Source organism: Pristis pectinata, chromosome 35, assembly GCF_009764475.1.
Source record: "Pristis pectinata isolate sPriPec2 chromosome 35, sPriPec2.1.pri, whole genome shotgun sequence".
Taxonomy (NCBI): Eukaryota; Metazoa; Chordata; class Chondrichthyes; order Rhinopristiformes; family Pristidae; genus Pristis; species Pristis pectinata.
In genome coordinates this window covers 11516637-11537010 of record NC_067439.1, presented here as the reverse complement: position 1 = coordinate 11537010, position 20374 = coordinate 11516637, and the positions used below count along the sequence as shown (strand labels likewise).

At 47.1% G+C, this 20374-nt stretch overlaps 1 protein-coding gene across 2 annotated transcripts in view; it reads right to left on the bottom strand.

The window, feature by feature from the left end:
* The window catches only part of LOC127586411 (neuroblast differentiation-associated protein AHNAK-like), a 67633-nt gene extending 47593 nt beyond the window's left edge, over positions 1-20040 (bottom strand). Inside the window, exon 1 of one of the 2 annotated variants that reach the window (XM_052044351.1) lies at positions 19839-20040. The gene's annotated coding sequence lies outside the window, so the exon portion shown is untranslated. The remainder of the gene's footprint in view (positions 1-19838) is intronic. The other variant, XM_052044353.1, reaches the window with a different exon arrangement.
* Positions 20041-20374: the final 334 nt, after the last annotated feature.

The following is a 20374-nucleotide window of genomic DNA, read 5'->3' as shown; positions in this document are numbered from 1 at the left end:
AAACTGTGGCAGACAAAGGGTAGGAAAGTGCAAGGCAGTTCACTAAGGAAGACAAGTGGCGAGAAGATGGAGGAACAGTGGGATTTCAGGCTCGAAGAGCTTTGTGCACTAAAAACGGAGCTGGGTCCAAACAACATTGGAACGTTGACCTTTATTTAAAGGGGTGGGAAAGCTAAGGATGTAGCAGCGTCTTTGCTGCAAGTTTGCAGAGTTTGGGTCAGTCTCCTGCATTAATTGTTGACACAACTCCTCAAGGAAGCAGTATCGGAGGATGTTAAATTGTGGGAACAGATTATATATACCAGGCTGGCTCACTCATGAATGCAAAAGATTAAATGGTTTTCCAATTGAGGTGAAAATCTAAACTAAAGCTGCAGATGCTGGAAATCTGAAACAAAAACAGGATGCAGAGAAAATGTTGGGCAGCATCTGTGGAAGGAGAAATAGTCAACATTTTGGGTTCTTACAAAGGGTATGAGACTTGGAAAGTTGACCATTTCTCTTTCCACACATCCTGCCTGTCCTGCTGAGTATTTCCAGCATTTTCTGTTTCCAATTGAAATGTTTAGGATGAGTAAAGAACTTGATTAGGTATAGACTAATAGGTCTATCACTCTATGATCCTAGGTATCTGGAGAGAAACTTCTACTAACTGGAGAATCAAAGACCTTAAAATTAGATCTCACTTGTTCAGAGGAGATCAAGACGCAGTTCTTCACACAAGGGGGTGACAGAAATCTCAAACTTCCTCCCTTCTAAATGTTATTGAGATCCAAGATCAACCGAATGTTTCAAATCTGGGTTTGATTCATCTTTGCAACAAAGAGGATCGTGAGTTAACACACAGATCCAATTAAAGGTGAATCAATAATGAGGAGCTCAGAGCCCAAAACATGTCCCCATTTTCCTAATTCCTTTCTAGAATTTTCTATTGAATCTACTTCCACCATCCTTTTGGGGAAAACACTATTAATCACAGAAACTCACAGGGTGAAAAACATTCTCATCTTCCCTCTAGACATTTAACAATTACTTTGAACTTATATCTTATTGGTAATAGTCTTTCTGCCAGTGGAAACCTCTTTAAAATTACTTTATAACTTTGATATCTCTATTAAACCTCCAATTAATTTAATCTGCTCTAAACAGAATCAGGTTTATTATCATTGATATATGTCTTGAAGTGTTGTTTTGCGGTAGCAGTACTGTGCAAGACATAGAAATTACTATAAATTATAAAAAAACAAACAGGGCAAAAGAGGAATAATGAGGTCGAGTTTATGAGTCAGAAATCTGATGTCAGAAGTGGTTCCTAAAATGTTGAGTGTGGGTCTTCAGGCTCCTGTACCTCTTCTCCGATGGTAGCAATGCAAAGAGGGCATGTCCCGGATGGTGAGGGTCCAGAATAAACCACGTAAGACCTTCACTGCCAGCGTCATTCTAATAACTCTCTGAACCTTCTCCAGGACTCTGTCATCTCTCCTGGAGTGTGCTGCTGAGAACCAGGCACAAGACCGAAGACTCATCTCTGCGTCTCATAAGGTTCGGCAGAAATTTATTGCTTTTCTTTGTCTTGACATAAAATCAAAGGTCTGTTGATACCTTTTAGCAGCTATGCTTCTCAACCTGTCTGGCATCCTTAAAGATTTGTGTACATTCCCATACCCCCTATAATATTACATTACTGGCCATTTCTGGTAATAAACAGATCCTCTTTTTACAGATGTCTATAAGTCAAATTTGTCCATAAGTCAGAAAATATACATAAATCACTCAATATGGTAACCATACCTCCACTGTATTGTACTGAACGGCATCAAAACACACACAAGACTGATGAGGAAGAACAATTCCTTAAAGTGGAGAGAGAGAGGAAACTAATTCTGCCGTTTATAGGAGGAAACACATGTACATATGTCAGACTTTTGAATTTAATAATATGATGGGAACTCATTCATATGTAGGGGTGTCCATAAGTCAGGTGTTCTCAACCCAGGGACAGTCTGTATTCAATTTATATTGACTCTCCTCTTTATTCTTGTCAAACTACATTATTTGTCATAGTTCTGGATGAAATTTCATCAACCTGACCAGATCCTGGTCTGTTGCTATTTCCTGATGACCATATAAACTATGAGAGACATACTCAGGGTACCCGGGGTGGGGGGGGGGGGGGTGAAATGTCAAATACTAAGTGGGTGTAATTTTAAGGTGAGAGGGGGAAAGTTTAAAGGAGATTTGCGAGGCAAGGTTTTCTATACAGTGTTAGGTATCTGGAACACACTGCCAGGGGAGGTTGGAGAAGCAGTTACAATAGCAAAATTTAAAAGACATTTAGACAGGCACATGAACAGGCAGGGAATAGTGGGATACAGACCATGTGCAGGCAGATGTTAGATTGGCATCATGGTTAGCACAGACATGGTGGGCCGAAGGGCCTGTTCCTGTGCTGTTCAGTTCAATGTTCTAAAATCTATGATTGCAATACCAAACTTGGTATCATTTGTAAACTCAGAAATGATGCTCTGTGTACCCAAGTCTAGGCCATTAATATAAATCAAAATGAGAGACGTTCCGAATAATGATACCTGGTGAACAGTCCTGTATGCTTCTTATCTGAAAAATAACCAATCACTACCACTCCCTGTCCTCAATCTGTTCGCCAATTTTGCATCTGAGCTTCCGTCAAACTCATCAACCCTCTCTAACTTCTTCAAAGAAATCCATAAATCTAGCCAAACACAATTTTCCTGGGTTTACTTTATTAACCCAGATTCTTTCAAGTGAGAACTAATTTTGTCATGGATTATTAACTGTAGAAGATTCCTCATGACCAGCATTAGATTGACTGACCTGTAGTTGTTGGGTTTGCCTTTGCTAAGTTTCTGGTTGTTGCCCTGTAGTGACTGGGTTTGTTGTTGTTAGGCCTGAAGGTGCTGTGTTTATAGTTGGTGGGCCTGCACTTGTTATCCTGTAGGCTTCCTGGTTGTTAGCTTATAGTCATTGACCGTATAGCTGTTAGGCTTCTAATTGTTGGGTTGTTGGATTTTTGGTTGTTGGCCTGTTGTCATTGGGCTGGTAGCTGTTAAGTTTGTAGCTGTTTGACTTGTAGTTGTTGGGCTGTTGGAAACTCAGCAACTACAGGCTTTGGGCCTGGTTGTTGGCCTGTAGTTGTTCGGCTGTAGGTTTTGGTTTGAAGTTAATGAGTTGTAGTTGCTGGCCTGCAGTTGCTTAGTTTCTTCTTGTTGGCCTGTAGTTGTTAGGCTGTAGATTTTGATTCGAAGTTGATGGGCTGTAGTTGCTGGCCTGTAATTGCTCAGTTTCTGCTTGTTGGTCTGTCGTTGTTAGGCCTGTAGGTTTTCGTTTGTAGTTGTCAGGCCTGTGGGTTTTAGTTTGCAGTTGTTGGGCCTGTAGTTTTAGGCTGTGGTTATCGGGTGTACCTCTGCTTAGAGGTCAAACATTTGCGCAGAAAGAAGGAATGGAAGCTTTGCTCATCACAGGACGCACCCAGTCTGAATTGAGTCGCTGGCCAGAACATTGGCGAAACACCATCCATGGCCCACCCCCAGCACACCCTGACAGCCTTTAATAGCTTGATGTTGCCAGACCTTTGTAAACAAAAACTAAATGCTTCTGACAGTCTCCTGATTTTAAAAAAATCTATTCAACCAGATTTAAATTATTAAAAACAAAAAAAAAATTAAATTTCTCACATGGATGGGACTGAGGTTTTTGTTCCAGTCTTCCTGGTACAAACTGAGGGGCTGGATGAGGGATATCCCACCACTGGCCCTGCTGACTCCAGCCGCAGGGAGGGAGGCCAGATGTGCCAGCATCTGGCTGTCAGGGTGTTATGGACAATCCTTTGGGTCTGAGACTTACTGGAATGTCTGAGAGCTGGCTGTTCCCTACAGCACCACTGGCTACACATGGCATATTTTGACCAACATCTTACTTTCAAGGAAAACCAGCACTCCCTTGGTATTGGACCCTGGCTTATCTGGAGTGGGATGTGAACCCATGACCTTCTAAATCATACATGGCCTGATACAGGTGAGTCCTGATGCAGGGTTTCGACCCGAAACATCGACAGTTCCTTTCCTCCCACAGATGCTGCTCGACCCACTGAGTTCCTCCAGATTCCAGCATCTGCGGTCTCTTGTGTCTCCTTCTAACTCATGTCCGGGGGCTACCACAGAGCCAAGGTTCAGTCAGTATCCTTCCTGTTCCAAAATGATGTCTACTCTCAGTCTTACAGTTAAACCCCTCCTCGCTACCAGTTACACCTGGACTCACAATTACATAAAACGGATGGGAGTGGGGGTTGGGGGGGGGGGGGAAGTCAGTCAGTCACAGACTGAGAATTGAGAACGAAAACTCCTTTTAATAAAAAGACTCCGGTTCCCAGATAGCCCTCTCCCACATGGCGCAGCTCGGAGGACAGTGGCTATCTTGGAGAAGGTGGGGGAGGTTACAAAGAGGGAAAAGGCTCTGAAGGAATGTTAAAATAACTACGGACCAGCAACCGGGTAACAGGTCTCTGAGTCAGGACACAACAGGGAAACTGGCTCTAGTTGGAAAGAGTGCAGGAGAGATTTACGAGGGTGTTGCCAGGACTCGGGGGACTGAGTTAGGGAGAGAGGTTGAGCAGATTGGGACAGTTTTCACTGGAGCGTAGGAGAACGAGGGGTAACCTTATAGAGGTGCATAAAATCATGAGGGGCATAGGTAGGGTCAATGCACACATTCTTGTTCTCAGGGTTGAGAAATCAAGAACTAGAGGGCATAGGTTTAAGGTAAGAGGGGAGAGATTTAATAGGAACCTGAAGGGCAACTTTTTCATGCAGAGGCTGCTCAGTGTATGGAATGAGCTGCCAGAGGAATTGGCATTGGTATTGGTTTATTATTGTCACTTGTACCGAGGTACAGTGAAAAACTTGTCTTTCATACCGATCGTACAGATCAATTCATTATTCAATGCATTGAGGTAGTACAGGGTAAAAACAATAACAGAATACAGAGTAAAGTGTCACAGCTACAGAGAAGTGCATTACAGGTAGATAATAAGGTGTAAAGTCATAACAAGGTAGATTGTGAGGTCTCATCGTATAAGGGAACCGTTCAATAGTCTTATCACAGAGGGATAGAAGCTGTCCTTGAGTGTGGTGGTAAGTGCCCTCAGGCTCCTGTATCTTTGGCCTGATGGGAGAAGGGAGAAGAAAGAATGACCCAGGTGGGTGGGGTCTTTGATTATGCTGGCTGCTTCACCAAGGCAGAAAGATGTATAAACAGTCCATGGAGGGGAGGCTGGTTTCCGTGATGTGCTGGGCTGTGTCCACAACTCTCTGCAGTTTCTTGCAATCCTGGGCAGAGCAGTTGCCGTACCAAGCCGTGATGCATCCAGATAGGATGCTTTCTATGGTGCATCGATAAAAGTTGGTGAGTGTCAATGTGGTTGAGGCAGGTACATTAACAACATTTAAAAGGTACTTGGACAGGTACATGGATAGGAAAGGTTTAAAGGGATAGGGGCCAAACGCAGGCAAATGGGACTAACTTAGATGGGAATCTTGGTCAGCATGGACCAGTTAGACAACAGAGCCCATTTCTGTGCTGTATGAGGCTATGATTCTAGTTCCAATATCTGTTTGAAATTCACTCTCCTGCTCGCTCCCTCTGCATCAATTTTATAAATATTAATTTGTAGCCTAAGTAGTTGAAAAATTCACAAACTGCTCGGGTCGTGCTGACTCTCCCACTCATAAACATGAGGAATTTGATTCCACCCTCTGTGCCAATCAGCTGAAAGAACGAACTTTATTCAATTTGCAGGGCTGTATTCTGAGAAAACTATGCACTCCTTTCCCACACTCAGTTTCAGGAGCCCACACTTGCTCCTCACTAAAGGTCGATCATTGTAGTTCTGGACTCTCTTGCTCTTGGACCACAGTTGTAATCTGTCACTGGCATTCTTCTTGCTCCCTGGAATGTGTTGCGGCAGCGGGTTAGAAATGCCACGTACAGCATCTCAAGCTGATATCCCAGCGAGTACAAGGTCCTGGTGCAGGCTCACCTGGGGTTACACCTACAGCTACAGGTAGAGTACAGGTGCAGTCATACCTGGACAACAGGCACAGCCTCACCTGGAGCAGAGGTTGGTTACACCTACAGCTACAGGTAGAGTACAGGTGCAGTCACACCTGGACAACAGGCACAGACTCACCTGGAGCAGAGGTACAGTTACACCTACAGCTACAGGTAGAATACAGGTGCAGTCACACCTGGACAACAGGCACAGCCTCAACTGGAGCAGAGGTAAAGTTACATCTACAGCTACAGGTAGAATTCAGGTACAGTCACACCTGGACTATTTACACAACCTCACTTGGAGCAGAGGTACACCTGGGGTTTATAGTCAGACTAACAGCTACAGCTGTTCCACCTCTACAGTCAGAGGTAAGAGTACAGGCACAGTTACACCTGAAGGTACAGCCTCACCTGGAGCAGAGGTACTGTTTGGAGTCAAATCATAAAGCCTAGGAGCTGTGATGATATAGGATGAGACCAATTGGACCATCCAGTCTGTTCTGACTCCAGTGGAACAATCGGTCCCATTCCAACGCTCTCTCCCCACAGCTCTACCAAATATTCACTGTCAAGCTCCTTTACAATTCCTTGTTGAAAGCTCCGGATCGGTGTTGTGAACATAACTGTTATGGGTAGGGAATCCCTGATCCCAGCTACACTGAGAATGAAATAGTTTGCCACCACATCTTCTTTGTGTCCTTTGCCCCAAATTTAAATTCCATTTCCCCCTGGTCCTTGAAGATTCCACAAGTGAGAACAACTTCCCTCTACTTACGGTCTAAACTCACCATGATCTTGTCCGCCTCCAACACATCTCCTCCCAATGTGTGACCACGTGTGTTCCTCGTGCCCCCCCCCATCCCCCCCCGGGTGCTCCAGTTTCATCCCACACCCCAAGGACGTGCAGGTTGGTGGGTTAATTGGCCACTGTTGATTGCCCCTGGTGTGTGTGTGTGTGTGCGCGCGTGTGTGTGTAAAGGAGAGAGAGTGAGTGAGTGTGTGTGTGTGTGCGTGTGTGTGTGTGTGTGTTTGCGCGTGTGTGTGTAAAGGAGAGAGAGTGAGTGTGTGTGTGTGTGTGTGTGTGTGTGTGAGTGTGCGTGTGTGTGTGTGTAAAGGAGAGAGAGTGAGTGTGTGTGTGTGTGTGTGTTTGCGCGTGTGTGTGTAAAGGAGAGAGAGTGAGTGAGTGTGTGTGCGTGTGTGTGTGTGTTTGCGCGTGTGTGTGTAAAGGAGAGAGAGTGAGTGAGTGTGTGTGTGTGAGTGTGTGTGTGTGTGTGTAAAGGAGAGAGAGTGAGTGAGTGTGTGTGTGTGTGTGTGTGAGTGTGCGTGTGTGTGTGTGTAAAGGAGAGAGAGTGAGTGAGTGTGCGTGTGTGTGTGTGTGTGAGTGTGCGTGTGTGTGTGTGTAAAGGAGAGAGAGTGAGTGAGTGAGTGTGTGTGTGTGTGAGTGTGCGTGTGTGTGTGTGTAAAGGAGAGAGAGTGAGTGAGTGTGTGTGTGTGTGTGTGTGTGTGTGTGTGTGTGTCGGGGGGGGGGGCGCGGGGGGGAATGCTTGGTGATAGGATCCAGTGGAGAGTTGATGGGAATGTGAGGAGGATAAAATGGGATTAGTGTGGGATTAGTGTAAAAAAGTGAGCTTCATGGTCGGCAAGGCCTCGGTGGGCCGAAGGGCCTGTTTCCTTGCTGTGTCTCTCCACGACCCTATTCTTTGTTCCAAGGAAAACAAGCCTGGCCTCTCTGGTCTAGCACAGGAGCAGAAATCCCTCATCCCTGGAACCGTCCCAGTAGACCTTTCGTGCTCCTCAGATCATGACGTCCTTCCTCAAGTGTATAGGCCAAAATTAGACTCAGCACTCCAGCTGTGACCTGACCGGGGTTTTCCACAATTTCAACATAACTTCCCTGCTTTTGTACTCAGTGCCTCTCTTTATGTGTCTCAGGATCTGCTGTCCCCATTAAACACTCCCTCAGCAATGCCCTGCCTCTGTCTAGGATTTATGCACCTGTGCCCTCAGGTTCCTCTGTTAGAACATAGAACATAGAAAACCTACAGCATAATTCAGGCCCTTTGGCCCACAAAGCTGTGCTGAACATGTCCCTACCTTAGAAATTACTAGGCTTACCCATAGCCCTGTATTTTTCTAAGCTCCGTGTACCTATCCAAAAGTCTCTTAAAAGACCCTACCGTATCCACCTCCGCCACCGTTGCCGGCAGCCCATTCCGCACACTCACCACTCTTTGAGTAAAAAACTTACCCCTGACATCTCCTCTATACCTACTCCCCAGCACCTTAAACCGATGTCCTCCTGTTGCAACCATTTCAGCCCTGGGGAAAAGCCTCTGACTATCCACACGATCAATGGCTCTCATCATCTTATACACCTCTGTCAAGTCCCCCCTCATCCTCCATCGCTCCAAGGAGAAAAGGCTGAGTTCACTCAACCTGTTCTCACAAGGCATGCTCCCCAATTCTGCATACCCTTCAGAACTGTGCCATTTAATCCATGTTATTTCTTTTTCCTTTCAATCCTCCCATTGCTACATTTCCAGTTATCCATATCCTTGTGATATAACGAGACCATTCAGCCCATCAAGTCTATCCCACAGAGCAATCCCATTCCCCCACTGTTTCCTGGTAACCCCCCGTTTTCATCACTTACCCCCAGATTCTACCCCTCACCCTCACATGAGGGGCAATCTACAGCAGCCAATTAACCCACTAACCTGCACAGCTTTGGGAGCACCCGGGGGGGGGGGGGGGGGGGGGGGGGGAAACACACACGGTCACAGGGACAACGTGCAAACTCCACACAGACAGCACCGGAGGACAAGATTGAACCCCGGTCACTAGACCTGTGAGGCAGTGGCTCTACCAGCTGTTGAACTGTATGACACAGAGGTCATCCCCAGATTTGGAAATGTCCAGCTGTTTAATATATTTTAGTGGACCTATCATTGACTCCCGAGGACACATCTGGCTATACCGTCCAATATGAAAAACACCCGTGATTCAACCCTTCCTGCTTTCTGTCTTTTAAGGTTACTTCCTACCCATGTAACTGCACATCCTCTTCACCAATCATGGACATCATTGGCACTGCCAGCATTTCCTGTCCATTACTAATTGCCCTTAATCTGAAGAGGTAGCTAAGAGTCAACCATTTTGTTATCCAGCCTATCCAGCATAGAAACAGGCCCTTCAGCCCAACTCACCTGAGCTAGTCTCATTTGCCTGCATTTGGCCCATATCCCTCTAAGCCTTTCCTATCCATGTGCCTGTCCAAATGTCTTTTAAAGTTTGTAGCATGGCAGTTTAGCGGTTAGCGTAACGCTTTACAGCACCAGCAACCCAGGTTCAATTCCAGCCACTGTCTTTGAGGAGTTTGTACGTTCTCCCCGTGTCTGCGTGGGTTTCCTCCGGGTTCTCCGGTTTCCTCCCACATTCCAAAGACGCACTGGTTAGGAAGTTGTGGGCGTGCTATGTTGGTGCCGGAAGTGTGGCGACACTTGCAGGCTGCCCTCCAGAACACTCTATGCAAAAGATGCATTTCACTGTGTGTTTTGATGTACATGTGACTAATAAAGAAATCTTATCTTATCTTAATTGTACCCACCTCTACCGCTTACTTTGTTCCACCTACCCACCACCCTCCGCGTGAAAAACTTGCCCCTCAGGTCCCCTTTAAATCTTTCCCCTCTCACCTTAAACCCGTGTCCTCTAGTTTTAGGCTCCCCTACCCTGGGAGAGAAAAGACTGTGACCACCCACCTTTCCTGCACCCCTCATGATTTTATAAGGTCACCCCTCAGCCTCCTTCACTCTAGAAAAAAAATTGTTTCAGTCTCTCCTGATAACCCAAACCCTCCAGTCCCGGCAACATCTTTGTCTGTGGACTGTTATGAAATGCTTGAAAATAGATAACATCTACTACGTTCCCTTCATCAACCTTCTTTGTAACCTCATTTGATTATCCCTTTAACAAATCAGTGCCAACTCTCCTTTATCAGCTCAAATTCTCCAAGTGACCATTAATGATTTCCTTCACCAATTTAAAATCTAAAAGCTTCCCCACAACCAAAGTTAAATTGACACATTGGGGCATGGCGTATGGGAACCCTCCTGGTCCGAGCTATTTTTTCTGATACGTTGATGTCTTCATTGCTCCTGCCTCCCGCTCTCAGTGTATCTCACATGCAACTACATTTTCAGAAGTCCTGGTTGCTCAGCAAATTAGACCATTGCAGTTGACCTGTATATCTAAATTCCAACTTCAGAACTACTTGAAATAGCCTAGTAACTGCTTTGAAACTACTGCACAAGCCTAGGTCCCACAGTAATCCACTGAAGTGGAATCTCTCCAGTTCAATAATCATCTGTCTTCAGATTCACCTTCCAGAAGCCTTCCATTTTCGTACCTGAAGCTGCAATTGTCGAGCTTCCAACTATTCACTTAATTCGAGTCCCGTTGCAGAGTCCAAATATGCTCATCACATAAACTCTCAACTGTCCTCACCTCACAGGCAAACTTGGATACCTTGCTCTTTGTCCCCATGAAGAGTAAAAAAAGGACAACAGAATTATTTTTGTGGCATGCAACCAGTTAGATCCTTCTGCCCTGACCCTAACCCTGTTTTGCACTGGTGTCCATGATCTTGAAAATCTCCTCACCTTTTCTTCCATTGACTATCTTGCGCTCACTTTCACGTGATCCATCTGTTGACTCTTCCCTTCCCTGTCACCACTTCTTTATCTCCATCCGAGGGGACAGGTCAATGCCCTGTGCCCCAGTGAGAGTCAGTGCTGCAACAACTAAATCCCACAAAGGGTTGGTGCTGGACGCAGTGTATCACCATGAGGGTCAGGCAGCACTGGCTGTGTCCCAGTGACAGTCGCAGTGTATCACCGTGAAGGTCAGGCAGCACCGGCTGTGTCCCAGTGACAGTCGCAGTGTATCACCGTGAGGGTCAGGCAGCACCGGCTGTGTCCCAGTGACAGTCACCGTGTATCACCGTGAGGGTCAGGCAGCACCGGCTGTGTCCCAGTGACAGTCACAGTGTATCACTGTGAGGGTCAGGCAGCACTGGCTGTGCCCCAGTGGCAGTCAGGGTTCTGGTACCTCGGAAGACATCAGCACCTTTGGAATGTGAGGAATAGGAGCAGGAATGGGCCATTCGCCCCCCGAGCCTGCCGCAACATTCAGCAGGATCGTGGCTGATCTGCTACCTCACGTCCCTTGATTCCTCTAATGTCCAGGAACCTCCTTTAATGAATTCAGTGACTGAGTCTCCCAACCATCCAGGCTGGAGAATTCCAGATTCACTGTCCTTCGATTGAAGAAAATCCTCCCACGCCACACACTGACCATCACGCCACACACTGACCGACACTCCACTGCACTGACCGTCACTCCACTGCACTGACTGTCACTTCACACACTGACCGACACTCCACTGCACTGACCGTCACTCCACAGCACTGACCATCACTCCACACACTGACTGACACTCCACTGCACTGACCGTCACTTCACACACTGACCGACACTCCACTGCACTGACCGACACTCCACTGCACTGACCATCACTCCACACACTGACCGTCACTCCACTGCACTGACCATCACTCCACACACTGACCGTCACTCCACTGCACTGACCGACACTCCACAGCACTGACCGTCACTCCACAGCACTGACCGTCACTCCACTGCACTGACCGTCACTCTCAGTGTGACCTGAGTAATGCAGTGCTGACTCTCACTGTACACAGATGTTACATATCTCGAGCACAGGTTATCAAGCACTGGCACACACACTTATAGAGGTACTACAGCATTATGTGCCAGAGGTAAAACTGCCTTGAATCTCACTGAGAGAGAGAGATTACATCCTCGACTACCACTCAGGCACAGGTAATACAGCACTAACTTTCAGTGTGACACAGGTTCTACGGGACTGATACTCTTGGCCACACCCGTACCACACCACGAACACTCACAGTGACATCCCTATTTCTGACTCTCCTTTGGCAAGGACTGAAGATCAGGTGGTGGCAATCTGATTCTGTGGAGTCCGATGTGGGATGTGGGAACCACAGGCTGATCCACAAATGGGACGGGAAGAGGCTGATGGGACAGGTGAGTGGATGGATTGTGGGACAGTGCGTTCCTTTATGTGGGACCTCTGTAAACTCCTGATTCATGGCTTCGAGATTCTAATTTGTTGCCACAGAGGGCAGTGGAGACCAGATCACTGGGGGTATTTAAGGTAGAGATTGATAGGTTCTTGATTGGTAAAGGGGTTAAGGGTTACAGGGAAAAGGCAGGAGAATGGGGTTGAAAAAATCAGCCATGACCGAATGAAGGAGCAGACGATGGACTGAATGGCCTAATTCTGCTGCTACATTTTATGGTCTCATGATAAATACAATTCCCAAATCCTCCTTTTCTAATTTGAACGGTCATGGGCCAGGGATTCCCAGGGGTCAGTGTGAAGGTTACGTCTTCTTGAGGAGCCTGGTAGCCTCCTCCCATGACAGAGCTCAGAGCTCGGAGCTCAGAGCTCAGAGCAGCTCATGTCCCTCTGGTGTTGGGCACATGAGTGACATGGCCTGCTGAGTGTAATGAGGGTCTCAGTGCTGGAAATGTTGTCTTGTGGTGGTGGGGGGGGATACTGACAATGGTCCATTTCCAGTGAATTGGGGATTTTGCAGAGACCCCATTAGTGGTATTGCTCAGTGCCTTGGGAAACCAACTCTTGGTAGCGCAGGTCTCAGAAGCAAATAGGAGGGCAGGTATCACTGCTGCCCCTCTGAGATCTTGATTTTCAAACTCACTGTAACAGTGGTACCACAGCACAAACACTCAGTGTGACACAGGTACCACACACTGACTCTCACTGTGACTCACAGACCTAAACAATCTCACCCACTGGAGCACACATACTACATCCCGACTTCACTATGGGAACAGAGTTGCACTGTGACAAGGTTACCACAAAACTGATGCTGATGAGACACAAGTACAACACTAATGACTGTCACTGTGACACAAGTAGTCCAGAAATAATTATCAGTTTGAAACTGGGATTGAAACATCCGCTCTTGCCAGGATAAATGTACGGCTGTTCTGTCTCTCACCGTGACACAGAGATCATACCCCTGATCATCCCTCGGGTACAGGTAATACAATGCTGACACTCAGTGTGACAGGGCCAATCATGTTTACCAGCACTTGGTCCGCAGCCTTCTATGCCTTTGCAATTCAAGTACTTGTCCAGATACTTCTTAAATGTTGTGAGAGTCTCTGCCCCCACCCCCCCAGGCAGTGCATTCCAGGTTCCAGCCTTTCCCTGGGTGAAAAAATTCTTCTTTAAATTCGCATAAAAACTTCTTACCTCTTACATTAAATTATGACCCTCTAATTTTAGCTACCTCTGCTCTGGGGAAAGGTGTCTCACCAGCTACCCTGTCTATGTCTCTCATATTTCTTTATACCTCTATCATGTCGGTAGTGGGTAGGCACGGTGGTGTAGCAGTTAGCATAACGCTATTACAGTGCCAGCGACCTCGATTCAATTCCAGCCGCTGTCTGTAAGGATTTTGTACGTTCTGCGTGGGTTTCCTCCGGGTGCTCTGGTTTCCTCCCACATTCCAAAGACGTACGGGTTAGGAAGTTGTGGGCGTGCTATGTTGGCGCCAGAAGCGTGGCGACACTTGCGGGCTGCCCCCAGAACACTCTACGCAAAAGATGCATTTCACTGTGTGTCTCGATGTACATGTGACTAATAAAGATATCAGGTCCCCCCTCAGCCTCCTCTGCTCCAAGGAAAACAAACCCAGTCTCCCCAGTCTCTTCCCATAGCTGGAACTCTCCATCCCAGACAACATCCTAGTGAATGCACCCTCTCCAGTGCAGTCACATCCTTCCTACAGTGTGGTGACCAGAACTGTAGATGCTGCTCCAGCTGGGGCCTAACCAACGTTTTATAAAGCTATTCCATAATCTTCCTGTTCTTATATCCTATTCACCAGCTAAAGAAGACAAGTATTCCTCACGCCTTCTTCACCATCTGTGCTACCACATTCAGAGATCCTTGGACTTGAACACTAGTACTTCCACAGTACTCCCCACCATTCATTGTGGTCGTTCAACCCTTACTGGCCCTCCCAAAGGGCTTCACCACACACTTATCCGCCCGCCATTGTTCTGTCCATCTTACCAACTGATCGGTGTCGTCCTGTAGCCCACCACTATCCTCACTGTCAACAACAGTACCAGTTTTTCTGTCATCTGCAAACTTACCAATCATACCTCCTACATTTAGATCTAAATTGCTTAATGTATATAACAGACACTCAGGGTCTCCACGCTGATCCCTGCGGTACATCATGGTCAGTTTTCCAGTCGCAAAACTGACCCTCCATCATCATTATTTGCCTCCAATCACCAAGCCAATTTTCGATCCAACTTGCCAACTTGCCGTGCATCCCAAGGGCACTGATCTTTCGGAGAAGCCTTTCATGTCAAAGCTTTCCTGAAGTCCATGTAGGCCACTTAACTGCATGGACTACAGTAAGGCTTTGACATGAAAAATACATCTGTTGCCTTGTCAAAACAGTCAGACAAATTGGTCAGACACAATCTCCCCCTAATGGAGCCATGCTGACTATCTTTGATTAACCTCTGCCTTTGCAAGTGTCAATTAACCTGTAATAGACATGCCCCAACAAGATCACTCAAAGTAACAGCAATACTACATTCCTGATGCACCAGCAGTACAACGGTGAATCTCACTGTGACATTGATACTCAGGCACTGCTGCTCATTGTGGCAGATATTATAACACTGCACTTGCTGTGACATAGGCACTACTGCAGTGATGGTCATTGTAACACGGGGACAATGACACTGCTACAGAACAGAATACAGTACTACAACTCTGGCACGTTGACACTGGTACTTCGGCACTGATTCTTACTGTAACACAGGTATTACCACAGAAATACTATGTCTCTGAGATTCACCATGATCAATGTTCTACATCACTGGTACATTGACAAGGTAGTACAGAGTACAGAACCACCACTAACTGAGACAGAGACACTATTACAGTGATTCTCACTGTGACACAGACACTACAATAGTGATTTGCTGTGATATAGACAAGCTACACTCTCACTGTGACACAGGCAGTGCCACACTGACTCTCACTGTGACACAGACATTATTGTAGTGATTCTCACTGTGACATGACACTACAATAGTGATTCACTGTGACAGACACTACAGTAGTGACTCTCACTATGACACAGACACCACTACAGTCTTACTGTGACACAGACACTACAGCAGTGACTCAATGACATAGACACCACCACAGTCTCACTGTGACACAAACACTACAGTAGTGACTGTTACTGTGACATAGACACCACTACAGTCTCAGTGTGACACAGACACTACAGTAGTGACTCTCACTGTGACACAGACACTATTGCAGTGACTTTCACTGTGACACAGAGACTACAGTAATGACTCTCACTATGACACAGTTACCACTACAGTCTCACTGTGACACAGGCACTATTGCAGTGACTCTTGCTGTGACACAGTGGAGTTATTGTTTCAGGTTGATGACTCTGCATCCAGCTCTGAAGGGTCTTGAACCTGAAACATTAACTCTGTTTCTCTCTCCACAGATGCTGCCTGACCTAATGAACATTTCCAGCATTTCTCTTTATCAGATTTCTTGCACCTGCAGTCTTTTGCTTTTCAGTTGTGAGGAAAGACCGGCGAGGTTGGGCCTTTTCTCCTTTGGAAATAAGTTTAATGAAAGCAGGCTTATGTACTTAAGCCTACTTATGTACTACAGATGTTCAAACGTACGAGGGGTTTGGACAGAGGAAATAGGAGACTATTTTCTGTGACGGAGCGTGGTAATCAGAGGGAGCCACTTCATGTAACTGGCAATATAAGTCACGGAAGGTTTAGGAACATTCCTTGTTACACCTCGAGATCAGGGAACTTCTACCGGAAGTGCTGGCGGAAACAGATTCAGGAGTAATTTTTAAAAAGGAACTGAATAAACGCTTGTAAAGAAAATTAAATAAATGAGTCTATGGGGAAAGAGCAGGAAAATAGGTCTAATCGGACAGCCAAGAGATAACCACAGAGGGGGTCAAATGAATTCCTTTGGGAGCCCTCTGCCGTGCTCTGAGCTGAGTTTATCTGTAATAAGGTGGGTTCTGCTGGAATTATTCATCTAGGGTTGTAATTGGACAAAGCTTGAGGAAAATAAACTTTGGTCTGCCTCCTCTTCTGAGGATTAGCCAGCTGATTCTGAGGACTATAGCCATCACTCTCCCGTTCCCAGGACTTTGTCAGTAAGTGAAACAGAAGTCCGACGAGTCCCCAGCTGCCATCCACAGCGACTTCCTGAGGAGAGCAGGCTGCAGGAAAGGTGTGTGTCCTGCCCTCTGTCAACCACGGAGACAGCACATCCTATCCCTTTGTGCTCGATGCTCCACGAATAAACTGCAGCAATTGTGGCTTTAATTCCCTTGGGGTGTTGCTGGCAAGACCAGCATTTATTGTCCATCCCCCACCGCCCCCGAGAAGGTGGGAGTGAGCCGCCCTTCAGAGCTGCTGCAGTCCTTGCAGTGAAGGTGCCCCCACAGGGATGACCCCCTGACAAGAATAGTTTCTGGGGCGTGGTAAAGACTGGCTTGGCATTTTTTCCATGCCTTCTCCCCCTGACCCTGACTATTTTCTCTGATGAAGGAATCTCGACCAGGGGCTCTAATTAGAACCAGATCCAGCCAGGAGTGAAGTCGGGGATAACTTTACATGCAAGGGCTGATCCAGGAGTCTGGGCTGCCTTTACTTTCTCACGTTCGAATCCTCATCCGTTCTCTGATAAAGACCAAAGCACAGTTGGACCTCAGCTCCAAGGCTAAGCATCCCTTCAACAGGTCCTGCATACAGCTGTGGTGTCTCTGTAACCCTTCTCTCTGCTGAGTCAGGTTTGTCAGCACCACAGTTCCAGCTAAGTCCATGTGTCTCCAGTGTAGAATGAGCAGCTCATAACCCTTCACCTCTCAGTGTCAACTAGTTCACATTAATCCAGAATAAACTGTAATCTTCTTCGAACTAATTAACCTTCAGTCCAGTGACGAGGTGGGATACAGCGGGGTGATCAATTCCAATTGGTGCCCCTGTCTTCACTGAGCTGAACTCCCTGTCACTTCCGTGGACTTATCTTCACCTTGACCTGTCCTGGTCACTTATGCAAACAACCAACCCTCAAAGCCACTCTTTAGTGATTGTAAGCCTTGTGTGAATCTGTTTGCTCATTTCTTCAACTACACAGATCACACACTCCTCTTCTCCAACTTCCTCCAAGGTTGGGATAAATGGTTTCACTTTCTACTCATCCAGATTTGTTCCGATGCTGGTCTGTTCACAGATAATCATTTAAAGTTGCAGGCCCATGAATGATAGAGAAATGGAGGGCTATGTGGGAGGGAAGGGTTAGATAGATCTTAGAGCAGGATAAAATGTCAGCACAACATTGTGGGCCAAAGGGCCTGTACTGTGCTGTAGTGTTCTATGTTCTATGGGTCCCGGAGAGGGGGAGGTGAGAAGGGGTGTTGAGGGAGAAGATAGAAGCACGCACCACGGTGCAGAACCAACCAGGGGCAATGGGACTTGATACAGACACAACCCTTCTAGGGTCTGCAGCGGTGTCAGCTCAGAGGCCCCTTGATGAGGACCCAGTGAACAGCCACAACAGTCCTGCTTCAGACTGTGAGTATTGGAAGTAGTGGAACTGATCTCGGCCTGGTTTTCAAACTGGCGAAGCTGCTCGGAACGACCAAGGCAGACTTGACGTTGGTTCTGGGACTCTGACAGGGCTGGTAGAGCCTCTACCTCACAGAACCAGTGATCTGGGTTCAATCCTGACCTCCGGTGCTGTCTGTGTGGAGTTTGCACGTTCTCCCTGTGACCACATGGGTTTCCCCCGGGTGCTCCAGTTTCCTCCCACATCCCAAAGACATGTGGGTTGGTAGGTTATTTGGCCGCTGTAAATTGCCTCTAGTGTCTGAGTGAGTGGTGGAAGCTGAGGGGAGTTGATGGGAATGTGGGGAGAATAAAAAATGGGATTAACATAGGGTTAGTGTAAATGGTCGGCATGGACTCGGTGGGCCGAAGGGCCTATGCTGGATCTCTCTGTGACTCCAGGCTTGGGTGATGGACCAAAAACTGTGCCTCTGCTCTGAGGGATCCTGTATCATTGGGCAGCTTGTCTCAGACTCAGGGCCCGAACATAATGTTGCTTTGGTGATGGCCGCACACCATATTGGCACAGCTGGACAGGGCCAAGGCAGCCTGGATCCACTCCGGTCTGAAATAATATTCCAAACAGGTCCCAAACTAATTTCTGGCTCTGAATTTACAAATGTAACAGGGACTGAGGGTCCCAAACCTGAATGTGTGTGTAAAAGGGACTGTGTGTGTAACAGGGATGTATGTGTAACAGGGACTGTGTGTAACAGGGACTGTGTGTGTAACAGGGACTGTGTGTGTAACAGGGACTGTGTGTGTAATAGGGACTGTGTGTAACAGGGACTGTGTGTGTAACAGGGATTGTGTGTGTAATAGGAATGTGTCCCAACCCACATGACTGACAGCCTCAGGAATGAACAGGTGAAGGGAAGGAAATGGGAGGAAGGTGCAGGTTGGGTGTGTATTTTCCATATTTATTGGTGTGATGGTGTATTACCTACAATCTGCACTTCAAATGTGAATGAATAATTCTCCCAGCCTTTGTGTCTGACTTCGGGCAGTAACTGACCCTGTGCTGGGCACAGAGATCGAGCAGACCAGGGCAGTGCTGAAGCAGAGCCACTCGCACTGACCCACCTCACTCCCTGGGTCCGGAGGTCCACAAACTGCTGCATCAGTGGACAGTGCAGTTCACAGCAACATAAAACACCTCCCCTGCAATCAGCTTGGAGCTGCTGCCAACAACTGGTATTTAACAGCTGCACTCGCCGCTTTTCCCCACTGTTACATAACACTGACCCTTACTGGGGGACGGGTCCCACACACATTGACCCTCACTGGGGGATGGTCCCACACACACACTGACCCTCACTGGGGGACGGGTCCCACACACACTGACCCTCACTGGGGGACGGGTCCCACACACACTGACCCTCACTGGGGGATGGTCCCACACACACACACACACACACACACACACACACACACACACACACACACACACACACACACACACACACACACAGACCCTCACCGGGTCTTCAGCTACAGAGTGTGTTGTAGCAGTGTCCTGTTGTGCATTTACTCATTATCCACACCTTTGCACGTTCTAGCAGGGGTTAACCTGCAGAGTCCTAATGCTCATCTCTGTTGTGTTCTGTAGCCAGAACAAGATGGACAATGAACATCCTGACACTAATACAGAGGACTGAAGGAAAATGAACAAACTACAAGTGTTGGCAAAATGTTCGACAATCAAACAAAAACAGATGTGATTTAATTAAAACTTTCACCTTTGCAAAAATACTGGAGCGGAAATAAGTCAAAGACCAGAGACACAAACTAACTCCACTCTCAGACTCACAACACAGGAAGTCTGTCCCTCTCAGGGTCAATCGCATTTTAAGTTATAAAACACATGCAAGCAAAACACCGAACAAGTTATGCCACAGAAAACAGAAGCCTTGGTTTACCTTCTCTGCTTAACCCTTCGCTGGAGCCCTGTGTGAGGTGTACGAGGCAGGAGAGCTGGCTGAAGCTGCAGCTCTCTGTAACACCCAGCGCTCTGTGCTGGATGCACAGTCAGGCAGCACCAGCCTGTGTGAGTGAGGAGACGACACTGGTTACAGCCCCAGGAGGTGGGCCCCTCTAACTATTGGTTTGGGCCTGTCTGACATCAAGCGGAGTGAGGCTACATGAGATGTCAATCCTTCCCTGAGTCTTGGGCAGCTTCAGGAGTGCTGACTCTTGTAGTCCAGCTCCTTCAGAAGCTACAGGCTAAACCTGCTGCAATTAACCATTGCAAGCCGCTCATCTCCAGGGATAAGGAGGGCAGGCTGAAGATCAGCTCGCCACCTTAAAGAAAACCAAATCAAATATAGCTCCGCGTATTAACCCCTTCACCACCAATACAACGCCTTGGAATTACATTGTGCTTTTAACATAAGAAAATTGTCTTAAGGCCATAAGATACAGAAGCAGAATGAGGCCATTCAGCCCTTTGAGTCTG